Genomic DNA, 19,163 nt, shown 5'->3' with positions numbered 1-19,163 from the left:
TTGAAGCTCGCATCCGTTACAAGACCATGGTGCTTGCCTATGGAGCAGTGAGGGGAACGGCACCTCCGTACCTTCAGGCTCTGATCAGTCCCTACACCCAAACGAGGGCATTGCGTTCATCCACCTCTGGCCTGCTGGCTCCCCCTTCCTCTGCGGAAGCATAGCTCCCGCTCAGCCCAGTCAAAACTGTTCGCTGCTCTGGCACCCCAATGGTGGAACAAGCTCCCTCACGACGCCAGGACAGCGGAGTCACTCACCACCTTCCGGAGACATTTGAAACCCCACCTCTTTAAGGAATACCTGGGATAGGATAATGTAATCCTTCTACCCCCCCTTACCCCAACCCACCCCCCCCAAAAAAAATGTGTAAAGTGGTTATCCCACTGGCTATAGGGTGAATGCACCAATTTGTAAGTCGCTCTGGATAAGAGCGTCTGCTTAATGACGTAAATGTGCCCTTGAGCAAGGCACTTAACCCTAATTGCTCCTGTAAGTCGCTCTGGATAAGAGCGTCTGCTAAATGACTAAAATGTAAATGTAAATGTCTTTGTTGGGGGCGCAGGCCAAGGCAGGTGTGTAACCTGAGGGGTTCAAACAGAACAGCAGAGGGTCACACATTTTTTTGTGTATGGGTGGTCCCGGGGATCGAACCCACTACCTTGGCGTTACAAGCGCCGTGCTCTACCAGCTGAGCTACAGAGGACCAATTCTTCTGGCCCAATTAATACAGCTGAACCATACGTACGTCTGTAAGGCTGCGTTAGTCGAGTTGATGAGGTTCAGCCCCCTCGTTGTCATTGATCACAGCTCAGTGGAGGGGGCTGAACGAGTTGCCCTCGGTCTTGTGGAAAACCTCCTGTTCCAGCAGCACCTCTACACACGTGTCATGGCCTAGTGGAAGATTGATTCATACAGGAAAAGATGACGTTGCTGCAGACCACAACAATACTCTCAGAGAAAGCTACACATCTGACAATGGTGAAGTCACAAAAGATGTTTTAGCTACAACATATGCTATGTCAATCCCTGACAATGTCCTGTTTCAGTGTAAGGTCCTCCACTGAGAGTCATAACCCCTAATTCTGTTGTAGTCTTGTTCATTCCCCCACATGGCTCCGTCCACACCAATCGAATGCTTTTCAAGCCACAAGAGGAGGTGAATGAGTGTACACTTCATGGAGGAGAGAACAGAGCTACAGTCCAGTTAGTCAGTACGTACCGTTGTATGGCCTGCCTAATTCAGGAACATGTTTACGGTGCTGAAGAGAGAAAATCAGAAAAGATCTAGTGTTCTGTTAGTCCAGTACGTACCGTTGTACCAGGCCCAGTGTAGTGGCGTGTAGCCCTGGTTGTCTGTGATGACGGGGAGGGTCTCCACTGACTGGGCGGCGTGTAGGAGCCCCCCCAGCACCCCGATGTGTCCGGATGCCGCCGCCAGGTGGACAGGGGTCCGCCCCTTACAGTCCCGAACCAGGTAGCTGGCGCTGTGCTGCAGCAGGGCCTCCACACACTCCTCATGACCCGTCACCGCCTGGGAGGAAGGGCGGGGAGACAAGAATGGATTTTAATAACTAATAATCAATGATATAATAATGAATCATCAATTATTACAAATGATGTCTGGAGACAGGTCCCCCTACAGGGATGAATACACCACTACCCATGGACAACTACTTTTCTGAAGATAATATGTATATTTGAGCCTCCCCGTCTCTTTCTGTGTGTGAGCGTATACAGCCAGCTCTCCTCCTCACCCCTCTGTGTAGCGCTGTTCTGCCCCACTTGTCTTTGGCTTCTACGCTGGCTCCCTTGTTGAGCAGTGAGTACAAACAGTCTGTGTGTCCGCTCAGCACCGACAGCATCAGAGGGGTTCTGATACACAAGACAACAAGGTCATATTACAAACTGGTAATAACCAGGCTGAGTCCCAAATGGCAACCTATTCCCTATATGGTACACTACTTTTGACCTGAGCCCATAGGGTTCTGGTTTAAAGTAGTGCACCAAGTAGGGCATAGGGTGCCATTTGGGACGTAGACCTAGTGTCAAAATCTCTTTATTTCAGGAATTGTATCCAAAACCCAATTGACTTACTGTCCATTCCCGTCTTGAACGTCCACTGCACTCTGGAGGTCAGCATTTCCAATCAGCAAACGCAAACACTCCGAATGACCGTTGGTAGCTAGAGGAGGATAAACAGAGAGGATATAAGAATGTGAGATGATTGACCGTTGGTAGCTAGAGGAGGATAAACAGAGAGGATATAAGAATGTGAGATGATTGACCGTTGGTAGCTAGAGGAGGCTAAACAGAGAGGATATAAGAATGTGAGATGATTGACCGTTGGTAGCTAGAGGAGGCTAAACAGAGAGGATATAAGAATGTGAGATGATTGACCGTTGGTAGCTAGAGGAGGCTAAACAGAGAGGATATATGAATGTGAGATGATTGACCGTTGGTAGCTAGAGGAGGATAAACAGAGAGGATATAAGAATGTGAGATAATTGACCGTTGGTAGCTAGAGGAGGCTAAACAGAGAGGATATGAGCTGATTGCTGGACGACTATTACCTTCACATGAACAGACAGATTTCTCGAACAGTGGTATTGGTAGATGACATCCTCATGATGTTAACACAGCAGATAATAAAACATTTTGGGGCTGAGGCCCTCGAAGCCTGTCACCTGCTAGCTGTGTACCTGGCTCTGGATAGAAGTCCCCCTGTGCACTGATCTAGGATCAGCTTACCCTCCCCAGATCCTCAGCAATAATGACAAAAAAATGACCTTAGATCAGTGTGTATTGGGCATTTTCACACTATGCTATATAATATCCCTAGAGTGGACATTGGCATCCTAGCAACATGACCAAACAAATGTCCATCTTGGTAAGGAAAACTTTTGAATTACAGAATCTCTAGGTCTTACGTGATATCCTATGCGTACCTGCAGCGTGGATGGGGGTCCTCTTCAGGGTGAAGTCTTTAACCAGGATGGAGGCTCCCTGGTTGATGAGGACGTCAACACACTCCACATGGCCTTTAAAGGCAGCCAGGTCCAGAGGGGTGCGCCCTGGCTGTTCCTCACGTCTAGATCCAGCAGAGACTGAACCAGGACCTCCATAGCATGGTGGTGGCCGTGGTACGCCTGAATGGAAACAAACACACAGTCTGAAGCAAAAGTCCAGTGGTATGCCTGAACAGATATACACTCCTAATATAATCAATGTCCTATAGTAGACCAGTGGTATGCCAGAACAGATATACACTCCTAATATAATCAATGTCCTATAGTAGACCAGTGGTATGCCAGAACAGATATACACTCCTAATATAATCAATGTCCTATAGTAGACCAGTGGTATGCCTGAACAGATATACACTCCTAATATAATCAATGTCCTATAGTAGACCAGTGGTATGCCTGAACAGAAATACACTCCTAATATAATCAATGTCCTATAGTAGACCAGTGGTACGCCAGAACAGATATACACTCTAATATAATCAATGTCCTATAGTAGACCAGTGGTATGCCAGAACAGATATACACTCCTAATATAATCAATGTCCTATAGTAGACCAGTGGTATGCCTGAACAGATATACACTCTTAAAATAATCAATGTCCTATAGTAGACCAGTGGTATGCCAGAACAGATATACACTCCTAATATAATCAATGTCCTATAGTAGACCAGTGGTGCGCCTGAACAGATATACACTCCTAATATAATCAATGTCCTATAGTAGACCAGTGGTATGCCAGAACAGATATACACTCCTAATATAATCAATGTCCTATAGTAGACCAGTGGTACGCCTGAACAGATATACACTCCTAATATAATCAATGTCCTATAGTAGACCAGTGGTGTGCCTGAACAGATATACACTCTTAATATAATCAATGTCCTATAGTAGACCAGTGGTGTGCCTGAACAGATATACACTCCTAATATAATCAATGTCCTATAGTAGACCAGTGGTATGCCTGAACAGAAACAGTCCTAGACCTCTAAAGTAGACCAGTGTCTCTCAAATCGGGTGCCCATTTTTTCTCCCGCCCAGCATCAACATCGAAGGTCCCTGCCAAGTGTGAGATTTAGAAACAAACACACTACTACTCCTCTGTTGGAGGTTGATTAACTCAAATGGCAAATGGCAAAATAAGGAAATCATCCTCATCATCACCGTGTCAAAATATGCATGTATTTTACACTAATCAGGAACAGATAGGAACATGGTGTGTGAGTGTCTGGACAATCAACTTTTCGTGGAAAAACAACACCATGCCTGTATCCCAGATAGCACCCTATTTCCCATGTAGTGCAGTACTTTTGATCTGGGCCCATAAGGTTCTGGTCAAAAGTAGGGCACTAAATAGGGAATAGGGTGCCATTTGTCATGTGGCGAGACCCCTACAGGAGCAGGTAGGCTTTACTCACAGCTAAGTGTAGGGGGCTGATGGGAGCTCTGACATCAGAGTCGTTCAGGATGTCTGTCCCTGAGGTTTCCATTAGCTGGGGAAAGACAAGGACGGGCCAGTTTAGACTTGTAACATATTTACTTTGAAGGTTAGTCTAGTAGCATGTTTCATGTTGTAAATCTCAGTGTCCAGCCCCTGCAGACATACTGGGGTGTTGCATTCGTATCTTAAACAAGCTAGTGTGAGGAAAAGTAACCAACTGGTACTTACCACATCTAAAGGTGTTTCACTTGCAATCTGGAAAAAGAACATCAAGAGTGACGATGCGGCCACGACAAACATGCAACCACACCTTAAAACCTACTGAATATCAACGTCTGTCCCAAATGGCACCCTATTCCCTATATAGTGCATTACTTTTGACCAGAGCCCTATGGGCCCTACATCCATTTGGGACGCAGACAAAATGGTCTGTGAATGCAGGGCGTCTAGTCCCCTGTGGTTCTGACTCACCAGCTCCAGACAGAGGCGGTGTCCGTACGCAGACGCGTAATGGACTGCGTTGTAGCCCTGATTGTCCCTGATCCCTGGGTTAGCGTCGTTTCGCAGCAAATATTCCAGACACCTAGAGGTCAGAGGTCAAGAGTTCACTAATCATTATACCAACATCAAGACAGACAGATAAGCAAGCAGAGACACTTTCCCAAAGGAGACGTGGCCAAGCTTTCACACTGCAGATTTAACACTAGTATGTATTCAAACACGGCCAACAACATACTCTAGACTACAGTGAAATGTGAAAGGTCATGGCACCACAACATACTCTCCAGACTACAGTGAAATGTGAAAGGTCATGGCACCACAACATACTCTCCAGACTACAGTGAAATGTGAAAGGTCATGGCACCACAACATACTCTCCAGACTACAGTGAAATGTGAAAGGTCATGGCACCACAACATACTCTCCAGACTACAGTGAAATGTGAAAGGTCATGGCACCACAACATACTCTCCAGACTACAGTGAAATGTGAAAGGTCATGGCACCACAACATACTCTCCAGACTACAGTGAAATGTGAAAGGTCATGGCACCACAACATACTCTCCAGACTACAGTGAAATGTGAAAGGTCATGGCACCACAACATACTCTCCAGACTACAGTGAAATGTGAAAGGTCATGGCACCACAACATACTCTCCAGACTACAGTGAAATGTGAAAGGTCATGGCACCACAACATACTCTCCAGACTACAGTGAAATGTGAAAGGTCATGGCACCACAACATACTCTCCAGACTACAGTGAAATGTGAAAGGTCATGGCACCACAACATACTCTCCAGACTACAGTGAAATGTGAAAGGTCATGGCACCAAAACATACTCTCCAGACTACAGTGAAATGTGAAAGGTCATGGCACCACAACATACTCTCCAGACTACAGTGAAATGTGAAAGGTCATGGCACCACAACATACTCTCCAGACTACAGTGAAATGTGAAAGGTCATGGCACCACAACATACTCTCCAGACTACAGTGAAATGTGAAAGGTCATGGCACCACAACATACTCTCCAGACTACAGTGAAATGTGAAAGGTCATGGCACCACAACACACACAACAGTAAGAGAGGTATGAGACGTACTTTCCGTCTGTGTCGGAGGCAGCTGCGTAGTGGAGCGGGGTGCAACCCCTTTTATCCAGATCGTTCACACTGGCCCCAGACCCCACCAAGGCAAACAGACACTGGTAGTTACAATTGGCTGCCGCATAATGCAGAGGACTCCTAGAAGAACACACAGAAACCATTCAACATCAACAACAGAAACAGCTTATTGGAGCTGTAAAACACGTCATTTAGCAGACACTCTTATCCAGTGCGACTTACAGGAGCAATTAGGGTTAAGTGCCTTGCTGCAGTGCACATAGACACATTTTTCACCTAGTCAGCTAGGGGATTTGAACCAGCAACCTTTCGGTTACTGACCCAACGCTCTTAACCGCTAGGCTACCTGCCGCCAAATATTTCCCATAATAATTCCTATATGCCCCTATACTATATTCCCCATTATCATAAAGATCACATATGAAAGTTATTTGATGCCACAGACAGACCTTCCGAAGCTGTCCTTTCTGTTGAAGTCTGCCCCTGTTTTGAGCAGCAGATTCAGACAGTCCAGGTTCCTGGTAACAAGATATCAAGTTCAGAAAGGCCCTCGTACATCTGAGCTATCAGGTGGATGGTAACAAGATATCAAGTTCAGAAAGGCCCTCGTACATCTGAGCTATCAGGTGGATGGTAACAAGATATCAAGTTCAGAAAGGCCCTTTCACATCTGAGCTATCAGGTGGATGGTAACAAGATATCAAGTTCAGAAAGGCCCTCGTACATCTGAGCTATCAGGTGGATGGTAACAAGATATCAAGTTCAGAAAGGCCCTTTCACATCTGAGCTATCAGGTGGATGGTAACAATGAGAACCTTAAAGAAAAGAGAAACCCGCACTGCTCTTGCTAGTATCACTGTTTTTCTAATGCTAATAAAAGCAATAATAAAAAGTGATACTAGCAAGAGCAGTTTGCAGGTTTCTCTTCTCTTTCAAGAAGATATAAAGACAATTTAGACCAGAGCGCAAGTCAATACCACCATGGCATGGAACCACATTATACAGAAATGATACCGCACTAATGATCTATACGATTTTTTAATACTGCTAAACAATGTGAAATGTAAGAGTGTGAATATGTGTTTGTTCTTTCTGGTGGCTTTCCAGTTCATGAACTAAATATTCCTTGGTGTAAAGCCTGGACCAGTCCACTCACCCAACAGCTGCTGCAGCATGTAAACAGGTCCTTCCAAAGTCGTCAGGGGTGTCTATATCAAAGCCTGATGAGAGGAGCTTCCGACAGCAGTCAGAGAACCCACTGAGAGCAGACAGGTGGAGGGGGAACATCCCATGGACGCCTCGCCTGCAACACATTTTTTACATTTGAGACTTTAAGCAGACACTCTTATCCAGAGCGACTTACAGTTGATTCAGCTAAGATTGGAAACAGCACCACATCACAGTCCTCATTAAACCCCACAGCAGATCAACACATCAGCATGCTGCAATGCCCTGTCTATCAACCCCCACACACCACAATGTGTTGAGCATAGTCTCCAAGCGGGAATTCGGTCAATGACAGAATTGCAGATGCACGTTGCATTTTTGCTGGAAACTGTGTGTGTTCTCACTTGGCTGTGTCAGCTCCGTTCGTGATGAGTGTATTGATGAGTAACTCATGGCCGTAGCGAGCAGAGATGTGCAGAGGTGTGTTTCCATTCTTTTCTTCACAGTCGATCTCAGCACCTACAGAACACACACACACACACACACAGACACACACACACAGACACACACAGACACACACAGACACACACAGACACACACAGACACACACAGACACACACACACACACACACACACACACACACACACACACACACACACACACAGACACACACACACGTCAACCACTTGACCCTAGAGGCCTCATGAAGCTTCATGTTCAACCACATTGCAAGTAACATTGCTCTGTGCCAGTGAATCATGGTTTGAAGACAAAAGACAATGCTGAAGAGCCTACTGGTTCATATATATTCAGTTGAGAGCATTCACAGCGACTCACCATTCTGGATGATGGCTTGAGATCTGGAGAAGCGTCCGTGGATGGCCGTCATGTGGAGGGGGTCTTTCCATCTTTACTCTGCAGATAGAAAGACAAAGATGGTTCACACGGCAGTCTGTGCTGCTGACCACAGGCAAAATCAAACACGTATTGGAGGAGCGCTTGATTGCATTTAGTTTGCATTGTTAGGCCTATTCCATTGGTATTTGAATGTAGACCAGGGCCAAATACTAAGCCATGTGCTGCGTCAGTGTGTGCGTCCCCAAATGGCACCCTATTTATAAGTACACTACTTTTTGAACCAAAGTAGTGTACTTATAAAGGGAACAGGGTGCCATTTGGGACACAGGCAGTGTCATCACGGCTCCTTGCTCTATGGGCCCCTGGTCAAAAGTAGTGCACTACATAGGGAATAGGGTGTTATTTAGTTCAGACACAGTGTTGGTCATCCGGTCTCCTCACCTTGATGTTGACGAGGGCCCCCGTTGCCCACCAGCAGCTCCAGGCAGAGCGCCCCATGGCGCGAGGCGGCCGTGAAGTGGAGTGGGGCGAAACCCTTCTCGTACACCTGGTTCACGTTGGCGCCGCTCTCGATCAGCTCATTCACCACCACATCCTGCCCGTTGTAGCATGCCACGTGGAGGGGGGTGTTACCGTACCCATTGGGCTAATTTATCTGGAGGGAGCAAGGGAGGGAAAAGAGTGGAGAGAGAGAGAGAGAGAGAGGGTTGGGGAGAACAAAACAATACATTCCTGATCAGGTCACTTGGTTATGAAAACCCCCTGGTCCAACCTCTCTCTTCATTACTTGGTTATGAAAACCCCCCTGGTCCAACCTCTCTCTCTCATTACTTGGTTCTGAAAACCCCCTGGTCCAACCTCTCTCTCTTCATTACTTGGTTCTGAAAACCCCCTGGTCCAACCTCTCTCTCTTCATTACTTGGTTCTGAAAACCCCTGGTCCAACCTCTCTCTCTTCATTACTTGGTTCTGAAAACCCCCTGGTCCAACCTCTCTCTCTTCATTACTTGGTTATGAAAACCCCCTGGTCCAACCTCTCTCTCTTCATTACTTGGTTCTGAAAACCCCTGGTCCAACCTCTCTCTCTTCATTACTTGGTTATGAAAACCCCCTGGTCCAACCTCTCTCTCTTCATTACTTGGTTCTGAAAACCCCCTGGTCCAACCTCTCTCTCTTCATTACTTGGTTCTGAAAACCCCCTGGTCCAACCTCTCTCTCTTCATTACTTGGTTATGAAAACCCCCTGGTCCAACCCTCTCTCTTCATTACTTGGTTATGAAAACCCCCTGGTCCAACCTCTCTCTTCATTACTTGGTTATGAAAACCCCCTGGTCCAACATCTCTCTCTTCATTACTTGGTTATGAAAACCCCTGGTCCAACCTCTCTCTCTTCATTACTTGGTTCTGAAAACCCCCTGGTCCAACCTCTCTCTCTTCATTACTTGGTTATGAAAACCCCCTGGTCCAACCTCTCTCTCTTCATTACTTGGTTCTGAAAACCCCCTGGTCCAACCTCTCTCTCTTCATTACTTGGTTATGAAAACCCCCTGGTCCAACCTCTCTCTCTTCATTACTTGGTTATGAAAACCCCCTGGTCCAACCTCTCTCTCTTCATTACTTGGTTATGAAAACCCCCTGGTCCAACCTCTCTCTCTTCATTACTTGGTTATGAAAACCCCCTGGTCCAACCTCTCTCTCTTCATTACTTGGTTCTGAAAACCCCCTGGTCCAACTCTCTCTCTCTCATTACTTGGTTATGAAAAACCCCCTGGTCCAACCTCTCTCTCTTCATTACTTGGTTCTGAAAACCCCCTGGTCCAACCTCTCTCTCTTCATTACTTGGTTCTGAAACCCCCTGGTCCAACCTCTCTCTCTTCATTACTTGGTTCTGAAAACCCCTGGTCCAACCTCTCTCTCTTCATTACTTGGTTCTGAAAACCCCCTGGTCCAACCTCTCTCTTTCATTACTTGGTTATGAAAACCCCCTGGTCCAAATCACTGGCTCTAACCTCTCTCTCTTCATTACTATTGTGAAAACCCCCTACACATTTGAATGCGTGTTGACTCACATCCACACCAAGGTCCAGGAGGTACTTGACCACACTGATCATTCCACTGGAGGCTGCAGAGTGGAGAGGGGTGTAGGCCTTCTTGTCTTTACAGGACACCTCTGATCCATGAGAGGCCAGCAGTTTCACCACCTCAATGTGCCCTATGGTAGAGAGAGAGGGGGAGGGATAAATAGAGAGAGAGAGAGAGAGAGAGAGAGAGAGAGAGTATAAGGGGGTTAAGAGAGAAACAGAGATACAAACACAGAGAGATAGGCAGAGAGAGGGAGAGATAGATTAGTTTACAGTGGTACACAGCACCATAAGCAACACCTACATCATGTTAGTACAACTGAAAACATCTAATCAACCTACTTAGTACATGATTCTGACATAATAACACACTAGACGTGGCTCATACAGCTGAGCTGTGAGACTAACACACAGTCCATTCATTCATTCATTCATTGGTATAAAGGACATTAGTCAGAATGTAAATGATGTGGTAAACTCATCACCCATGTAAGCAGCCCAGTGGATTGCTCAGCGATCCTTCTTGTCAAAGGCATTCATGTTGGCTCCTCTGGAGAGAAGCAGCCTCACCATCTAACAGGGAGAGGAGAGAGAAACAAAACACAGGTTGAGGAAAACTAAACAGCAAAATCCGCTAAATCTGGCTTCAAAGCCTTCCCTTTAAAATTATATATTTTGTATTCACAATGAATGAAAGATAACATGTAAAGACATGGTACATTTCTCCCCTTTTAGTCCCCCTTTGACCTCCCCTCCCCCAGAATGCCTCCAAACACATTTAAAAAGAAAGGGAAAGTAATTGAGTTACATGTCAGAAAACAAAACAAAAGTATACAACAACGTTACTTCAAGCAAAATGTAATAGCCTAACCATTTCAGGTGATTAAGTGATTTTATAGGCCTATATAGCAGTAATCTCAAGGTGGGGCCAAGAGTACTAATCTGGAGGAAGTGTTTGGAGCTGTTCAAAATAGGATATCATCGGGTCCCAGGAGGAATAAAATGAGTTGGTTGACCCTCGAATGGTAACTTCATTTTTTTCTCATTTTAGGAACAGCTTCAGATCTTTGAGCCAAAGAGAGGCTAAGGGAGGATTGATAGATTTCCAATCCAATAAAATCCTTCTGCGGGCTAACAGGGAGGCAAAGGCAATGGCATCTAGCTGTCTATTGGTCAGAGAAGGATTGTTGTTTGGTACTCCAAATATAGCAATTTCTGCACTACATTTACATTTTAGTCATTTAGCAGACGCTCTTATCCAGAGCGACTTACAGTTTGTGAATACATATCTTTTTTATACTGGCCCCCCGTGGGAATCGAACCCACAACCCTGGCGTTGCAAACGCCATGCTCTATCAACTGAGCTACATCCCTGCCGGCCATTCCCTCCCCTACCCTGGACGACGCTGGGCCAATTGCGCGCCGCACATGGGTCTCCCGGTCACGGCCGGCTACGACAGAGCCTGGATTCGAACCAGGATCTCTAGTGGCACAGCTAGCACTGCGCATGTAGTGCCTTAGACCACTGGGCCACTCAGGAGACTAACTAGCCTATACTGCAACCTAGGCTACGTACTGCAACTAGGCTACGTACCGCAACTAGGGCTACATACTGCAACTAGGCTACATACTGCAACTAGGCTACGTACTGCAACTGGGCTACGTACTGCAACTAGGCTACGTACTGCAACTAGGCTACGTCCTGCAACTAGGCTACGTACGGCAACTGGGCTACATACTGCAACTAGGCTACATACTGCAACTAGGCTCGTACTGCAACTAGGCTACGTCACTGCAACTAGGCTACGTACGGCAACTAGGCTACATCCTGCAACTAGGCTACGTACTGCAACTAGGGCTACGTACTGCAACTAGGCTACGTACTGCAACTGGGCTACGTACTGCAACTAGGCTACGTACTGCAACTAGGCTACATCCTGCAACTAGGCTCGTACTGCAACTAGGCTACATCCTGCAACTAGGCTACATACTGCAACTAGGCTACATCCTGCAACTAGGCTACGTACTGCAACTAGGCTACATACTGCAACTAAGCTACATCCTGCAACTAGGCTACGTACTGCAACTAGGCTACATACTGCAACTAGGCTACATCCTGCAACTAGGCTACATACTGCAACTAGGCTACATCCTGCAACTAGGCTACATACTGCAACTAGGCTACATCCTGCAACTAGGCTACATACTGCAACTAGGCTACATCCTGCAACTAGGCTACATCCTGCAACTAGGCTACATCCTGCAACTAGGCTACATACTGCAACTAGGCTACGTACTGCAACTAGGCTACGTACTGCAACTAGACTACATCCTGCACCTAGGCTACATACTGCAACTAGGCTACGTACTGCAACTAGGCTACATCCTGCAACTAGGCTACATACTGCAACTAGGGCTGCGTACTGCAACTAGGGCTACGTACTGCAACTAGGCTACGTCTGCAACTAGGCTACGTACTGCAACTAGGCTACGTACTGCAACTAGGCTACGTACTGCAACTAGGGCTACGTACTGCAACTAGGCTACGTACTGCAACTCACGCTACGTACTGCAACTGGGCTACGTACTGCAACCAGGCTACGTCCTGCAACTAGGCTACGTACTGCAACTAGGCTACATCCTGCAACTAGGCTACGATGCTGCAACTAAGCTACATCCTGCAACTAGGCTACATCCTGCAACTAGGCTACATCCTGCAACTAGGCTACGTCCTGCAACTAGGCTACATCCTGCAACTAAGCTACATCCTGCAACTAGGCTACATCCTGCAACTAGGCTACATACTGCAACTAGGCTACATCCTGCAACTAGGCTACATACTGCAACTAAGCTACATCCTGCAACTAGGCTACATACTGCAACTAGGCTACATCCTGCAACTAGGCTACATCCTGCAACTAGGCTACATACTGCAACTAGGCTACATCCTGCAACTAGGCTACATCCTGCAACTAGGCTACGTACTGCAACTAGGCTACGTACTGCAACTAGGCTACGTACTGCAACTAGGCTACATCCTGCAACTAGGCTACATCCTGCAACTAGGCTACATACTGCAACTAGGCTACATCCTGCAACTAGGCTACATCCTGCAACTAGGCTACATACTGCAACTAGGCTACATACTGCAACTAGGCTACATCCTGCAACTAGGCTACATACAGCAACTAGGCTACATCCTGCAACTTCAGGCTACATCCTGCAACTAGGCTACATCCTGCAACTAGGCTACATCCTGCAACTAGGCTCGTACTGCAACTAGGGCTACATACTGCAACTAGGCTACATACTGCAACTAGGCTACATCCTGCAACTAGGCTACATCCTGCAACTAGACTACGTACTGCAACTAGGCTACGTACTGCAACTAGGCTACGTACTGCAACTAGGCTACATACTGCAACTAGGCTACGTACTGCAACTAGGCTACGTACTGCAACTAGGCTACGTACTGCAACTAGGCTACGTACTGCAACTAGGCTACGTACTGCAACTAGGCTACTTCCTGCAACTAGGCTACTTCCTGCAACTAGGCTACTTCCTGCAACTAGGCTACATCCTGCAACTAGGCTACATCCTGCAACTAGGCTACATCCTGCAACTAGGCTACATACTGCAACTAGGCTACATACAGCAACTAGGCTATGTACTGTAACTAGGCTACATACTGCAACTAGGGCTCGTACAGCAACTGAGGCTACGTACTGCAACTAGGCTACGTACTGCAACTAGGCTACGTACCGCAACCAGGGCTACGTACTGTAACTAGGCTACATACTGCAACTAGGCTACGTACAGCAACTAGGCTACGTACTGCAACCAGGCTACATCCTGCAACCAGGGCTACGTACTGCAACTAGGCTACGTACTGCAACTAGGGCTACGTACTGCAACTAGGCTACATACTGCAACTAGGGCTACGTACTGCAACTAGGCTACGTACTGCAACTAGACTACGTACTGCAACTAGGCTACGTACCGCAACTAGGCTACGTACTGCAACCAGACTACGTACTGCAACTAGACTACATACTGCAACTAGGCTACATACTGCAACTAGGCTACATACTGCAACTAGGCTACATACTCGCTACATACTTTCATACCCCCCATGGGAATCGAACCCACAACCCTGGCGTTGCAAACACCATGCTCTACGAACTGAGCCGGCCATTCCCTCCCCTACCCTGGACGACGCTGGGCCAATTACGCGCCGCCCCATGGGTCTCCCGGTCGCGGCCGGCTACGACAGAGCCTGGATTCAAACCAGGATCTCTAGTGGCACAGCTAGCACTGCGATGTAGTGCCTTAGACCACTGCGCCACTCACAGACTGAGTATTGCTGAGTATTGCTGACCAGAGCCTTCTCTAACAAAGTCAAAACTTTCTTTAATGTCCCACCCTCAGATACAGATGGTGCCTGGTCTGGTTCACGGCCACATTGAGAAAAAGATGACACATTAGGTATTTTCACAGGACCCACTCCCTCCTGAGGGCAGTCAAAAACAGCAGCAACCTGCTGTGAAAGTTGTGTTCTACATGCTTTACGTTCCCTTAACAGTTCATCCAACCGATCCTGTACCTCACTGGCTGTCCAGTCACGAATGGGTTTGCTCTTGAACACTTGGGCCAACTCTTTATCAGGACAGCTGGGTACAAACATGACTGCAACTCTGAGCACTGATTGGGTAAGGTCCTGCCCTCACTCACAAGGTACTGTTCGGCTGCCTCTGCAGCTTTGTTAAGCCTAATCCAGAAATCTATTGGACCCTCATTAGCATATGGTTTGATTGAATAGAAATCAGCTAATGGCATACCTGAGCAGACAGTATCCCCAAAGTGTTGCTTGAAAACACTGAACACCGCCTTAACATCTGTGACAACAACGTTGTTACGCTTCCAGACTTTGGTCACATCCCGTGCCCTCCCCATGAGCCTAGACATCACCTCCCCAACATTCCCAGACCCAGTGTAACCCCTCTTCTCTAGGTAGACTTCCATTAACTCCTCCCACTCCAGGACAGAGTACTTAATCTGAGCCATCACCCCTAAAAAGAGGTGGAGCACTAACATCTGACTTCACAACCAGATTCAGCTTGGACGCATCAATAAAGGTTGACCCACACTGCTCAGGCAGGGGAAACTGCTGGGGTTGGTGAGGGGACGGGCAGGAGAAAGACTTGAAACCCCAGGCTGCAGTAAACTCGCTCTGATAGATTCTCCTATCTCTGAACCAATCTGCTTAATAAGGTCACTAAGCTGACTCGGAGGCGTCCCATTATCACCGAGTACTGTGGATGATGGTACATCAAAAAGACAGAGGTGGGATACCCTGGTCAGGTGGAACAAACAGCCTACCCCTCCCAGTGCTTGCAAACTCAGGACTAGCAAACGCTCTACTCCCAGGAGCTGACTGTACAATTGGTGTAAATGGAAGGACACCCCTCCCTCTACCCACACTAAAATCCCCAGCATAACACGTCTTATGGATTTGAGAATCTTCCATGGCTCAACAGAGCACTAAAATACAATGTAATTTAGTGCATTCAAATACCCAACAAATAAATGCAATTAACAAATTCATCCAAAACATACAAATAAGCACGAATACCTGTATCTAATGAATATGCTATGTAGTGGCTTCCTTTCCTCTTTACCATAGCCACTGCCCTAGCCTGAAGCGGGGTTGTTTCGGACGCATACAGTCCACACTCAACGTTTCCAAACGGCCAAACATTCAATGAGATCCAGGGATATAGTGCAACAAAAAATGTTTATTCTTCTTATCTAACAAAAAGGTATTCTCCAATCAACTAAAGCAGAGATTACTTGAAATGCAAATACATAATATAATATGACCTGTCTGTCTGTATTTCTGTATGTCTATATGGTCAAAAAACTATACCGCTCCCGCATCTAGCAAGGACTCCTCCCCCGAAGGCCCAACTTCCTGCCTTTATACTAACACAATTAACACAGTACAATGAATGGGCAAGAGGGGGGGCCAAAACTGAGTTACACTAATAACAAATGAATATATCTCAATCCAGTAAATAAATCATAAAGGTACGTACCTAATATTTCATCATATACATTAATATTTAATATATTTACACAAATGTACATGGAGCTCAGTATGTTCAGTCTTTTATACAAAATATGCCCAAATCGGCTCTAACATACCGGCCCCTAATTGTTGACTGCACTGAATGCACAACAATTACTTAATATTCAAACGTAGAGCCAATACAAAAACATTCTATACCAGAGCACCATTACAGTTCATAGCTATATACAAATATACAAGGTGCCATATAGGAAAATAGTCCATAGATCTCAGTCTGAGTTGAAGTGTAAAGGTGTTCAACTTCCAAAAATGTCAAGAGTTTGACGTCCACAAAATGTATGACATCAAAGAATGTAAGAGTACTGACATCAACGAATCAGAGGTGCACGTGATTCAAAGATGGAGCACTGTGTGTGTGTGTGTGTGTGCTCTACTGTCGCCTGAAGGAGCAGACAGAGTTTATTGATAGGTCTCTGTAGGATATTGGTCTTAGTCTTAACCATGACGCTCCGGACAAGACCTTTGGCCCCTGGCAAAGCCCTTCACCACACGCCCCATTAGCCAAGAGTTCCTTGGGGCGGTGTCATCGACGATGACCACAAGGTCACCAGGACTGAAGTTTCTCTTAGTTTTGTTCCACTTGTTCCGCTCCTGCATAAGTGGAAGATACTCCCCTGATCCATCTCTTCCAGAAGAGGTCAGTGATATATTGTACTTGCTTCCATCTCCTTCTTGAGTATAGGTCACTTCTCTGGAATAGTCCTGGTGGCAGGACTGGCTTTGCTTTCAGATGAAGCAGATGGTTCGGAGTCAGGGGTTCTAGATCGTTAGGGTCATTTGTTACAGTAGTGATTGGTCTGTCGTTCATAATCGCCTCAACTTCACACAAGGCTGTCTGCAAAGCCTCATCATCCAGTACTTGCTCTTTAAGGACTGAATAGAGGATCTTTTTCACCAGTCGGATCAACCTCTCCCATACCCCCCCATGGTGGGCTCCAGAGGGAGGGTTGAATGACCATGTCACTCCTTCCTTCAGTAATTTATTTTGAATCTTGTTGTGATCCAGCTCTTTCAGAGCTTCTCCTAGCTCTCTGTGTGTTCCAACAAAGTTGGTGCCATTGTCTGTTCTGGATACTTGTTACTGGGCCCTTCGACAGATGAACCTGCGCAGGGCATTGATGCAGGAATCAGTATCCAGATAACTAGCAACTTCTAGATGGACAGCTCGACTCACAAGGCAAGTAAAGATCACACCATACCGCTTCACATGAACGCGGCCTCGCTTCACCTCTATGGGGCCAAAGTAATCTATGCCCACATGGGTGAAAGGCGGCAAATCAGGTGCTACCCGATCTTGTGGAAGGTCAGCCATCTTCTGTTCCCCAGCTCTAGCTTGCATCCGCCTGCAGAAGACACAGCTCTTAAGGATCTTCCTTGCTAAGGAGTTGGCACAGGGTATCCAATATCGCTGGCGAAGTCTAGAAAGCATGTGACCTCTCCCAGAGTGGCCAACCTGCTCATGGATGTGGAGTAAGATCAGTCTGGAGATGTAGGAGTCTTTGGGCAGGATCATAGGATTCTTTAGTTCCGTAGGCATAGCAGCTTTGCTTAACCTTCCTCCTACTCTCAGAATGCCATTGTCAACTATTGGATCAAGCTTACAGATTGAGCCGCTTCTCTGGCACATTGTTTTCCTTTACAACTAGTGCAATTTCTTGTTTAAAGTGCTGTCGTTGCTCAAAATCGAATGATGACCTTTCTGCTTCATCTAGGTCATCTACAGACAGACTTTCTTTTCCAAACGTCAGTTTGAACTTGTCAATTTGTTCCTTCAGTGAGTTTGTCAGACTCTGATCTGATCCTGGATCAGTTTGGGTGAGAACTTTCCTTTCTGGCTTAACTGTAGTAGAAGTCTCTTCAGTTTCAGCATCCAGGCAACTGCTTTCTTCAAGCTGTTCCATGTTGAATAGTACTCAATCAGTTTGCTGGTCGGACTCTTTTCTTCCACACATGTACTGTTTACGATGACGTCTTTTCTCACCTCTGGATCATCTGGAGGGATGGAGCCAAGCTCCTCGGGGACTTTCGGCCATTGTGTTTCTGTTTTCTCCAGGAATTCTGGTCCTTTGCGCCATCTCTTTGAGTTCAGGAAAGTTTCAACATGTAATCCTCTTGAGGCATCATCGGCTGGGTTGTGTTTGGAGTTAAAAATACCTCCACTGTTTTGCTTTCGATAGGTCACGGATCATAGCAACCCTATTAGCCACAAAAGTATGGAATCTCTTGGTATCGTTGCGGATGTATTTTAGCACCGACTGGCTGTCTGTCCAGAAAGTTGACTCCTCAAGTTCAATCTGGAGCTCCAACCTTAACATCCTGTCCACTCGCACTGCCAATGTTGCTGCAGCAAGTTCCAGTCTGGGGATCGTCATCTGCTTGAGTGGAGTCACCTTGATTTCCCCAGTATGAATGCGATGTGGACCTTTTCCATAACGTTTGTGAACCTAAGGTAGCTTGCCGTGCCATAACCTTGTTCACTTGCATCAGAAGTGATGCAGCTGTGCGGTCTTGATTTGACCAAAGTTCTCCGGCATCATACACCTGTTGATCTGGAATCTGGAGAGCTGGTCCAGCTCTGAGAGCCATCTCTTCCATGAAATAGAGTGTTCTTCAGGGATGACTTCGTCCCATCCACACTTTAGCTTGCAGAGCACTTGAAGAATTTGCTTTGCCTTTAATACGAATGGGGCGAGGAAACCTAATGGATCATAAATAGAGCTGACAGTTGAGAGAATACCTCTTCTTGTAAGGGGTCTGTTCTTGACAGTGACCTGAAGTTAAACACATCCCTTTCAATGTTCCATCGGATTCC

At 46.5% G+C, this 19,163-nt stretch overlaps 1 pseudogene; it reads right to left on the bottom strand.

The window, feature by feature from the left end:
- Window positions 1-808: 808 nt before the first annotated feature.
- LOC121561462 lies at window positions 809-10,791 on the bottom strand (annotated as a pseudogene).
- Window positions 10,792-19,163: the final 8,372 nt, after the last annotated feature.

Source organism: Coregonus clupeaformis, unplaced genomic scaffold (assembly GCF_020615455.1).
Source record: "Coregonus clupeaformis isolate EN_2021a unplaced genomic scaffold, ASM2061545v1 scaf0883, whole genome shotgun sequence".
In the NCBI taxonomy this organism is placed as follows: domain Eukaryota; kingdom Metazoa; phylum Chordata; class Actinopteri; order Salmoniformes; family Salmonidae; genus Coregonus; species Coregonus clupeaformis.
The sequence above is the reverse complement of the archived record's forward strand: the minus strand, read 5'-3'. Positions and strand labels throughout refer to the sequence as shown.